This window comes from Mandrillus leucophaeus, unplaced genomic scaffold (genome assembly GCF_000951045.1).
Source record: "Mandrillus leucophaeus isolate KB7577 unplaced genomic scaffold, Mleu.le_1.0 Scaffold81, whole genome shotgun sequence".
NCBI lineage: Eukaryota > Metazoa > Chordata > Mammalia > Primates > Cercopithecidae > Mandrillus > Mandrillus leucophaeus.
Genome location: NW_012108808.1, coordinates 2011938 through 2013650, shown reverse-complemented (window position 1 = coordinate 2013650; position 1713 = coordinate 2011938).

Sequence of the window (1713 nt, the reverse complement as noted above, 5' to 3'; positions counted from 1 at the left end):
CTATCTGCTTTGCCCACAATGTAAAATAATGAGTTTTTTATCACTATACTGTGGAGTTTTAATGTTCTATTTTGTGATCGTATTAAATGAGTTGAGTGAACCAGAGCATTCACAATAAAGTTATTTTTACTCCTGTGATTTTAAAATGATTTAGTCTTTCAAACTTTTCAAAATAGCTTAGCTTTTATAAAATTCACTAGCAGAAAAAGCATCTCTTAATACTAAGCAGGAGGTCAGGCAAGTGAAAAGTTAGAATGATACCAATTCTTTCTGCATCTTTGTATATTAGGAAATGTAAACATAATGTAAAATTGGAATCATGCTTACGGAATCAATTGATAGTTTATATTAAATATGTATAGGGGAAAAAACAAGAAACTCACATTATTATAAAGTTTTGAGAAACTAAAGAAACAATGGTAAGTGTAATGTTGATGTTAATTTAGGAAAATACCCTGGGAATTAATGTGGTAATTCCTGCCTTGTCAATGCTTTTTTAAATTCTTGACACCTAAGAGAAAGAACAAGATACTTTACTATATCAATGATTGTTAGTCTTCGATATGGAAAACCAGCACATTATATGGGGTATTTTATTATCTCAATTACTTTTCCATATTTAGTAATAGTTCAGTAATTGGGGGTGAAATGAATATGCATAAATTGATTAGTGGTAAGTCAACAGAAGCTTTAGTTGAGTACAGTAACTTAACTGTTTATGAACTACTCTAAAAAAAAGTTTAAAAAATACATTTACTGTATTAAAATATGTATTACACATACAAACACACATTGTTGGCTATATTACATATGTGCTTTCAAGTTAAATACTCTTAAAAGCCTACATCCTAGTATTAATGATAAGTGTGCATTTAAATAATTTAAATAATAAAAAGTAGTAAATCCAGCTAAACTGCCAGAAAAATACATGTAGTCATGTACTATTTTCTTATGATGACAAATGTTATTTTAGTTTTTTATTTTTATTTTTTGGTGTTATGATAGCATATTTTTGGTGTCTATACACAAACATTTAAAATATTTTGAATAACGCTGAATGCTTCGTCTACAGAAACAGAAAAATACTTTTATCTGAGAATAATCTTGGGGTTTGTAGCAATATTTGTAGGATTGATTAAAGGTACCCATAGCAAAGTTTTACTTTATTATGTTTCATTTAAAGAGCACCATTCTCCGAAAGTGTTTTGTATAGCCATAAGAAGATTTACACTCTGATTCATTTAGTGTGTAGCAGAAATAGTTTAATAAATGGTACCTAAACTAGTAAAAGAGCTTATACAACTTCTCTAACACTTAGAATGGTTTGGGTAAACTCTTAGCCAACATTTCATTACTTTAATTGCAAGAAGTTACAAAAGTTCTCAGGGTAACTGAGAAGGCGTGCTAGTGATATGATACAACTTCGTTTTTATGTATTCTTTTAGTTCAATAAGTAATTTTATTAAAAAGTAACTATTAATTTATATGGTGATTTTTTCAAAAAGTCTTTACTATTGTGAATAGTGCTGCAATAAACATACGTGTGCATGTATCTTTATAGCAGCATGATTTATAATCCTTTGTGTATATCCCCAGTAATGGGATGGCTGGGTCAAATGGTATTTCTAGTTCTGGATCCTTGAGGAATTGCCACACTGTCTTCCACAATGGTTGAACTAGTTTACAGTCCCACCAAGAATGTAAAAGTGTTCC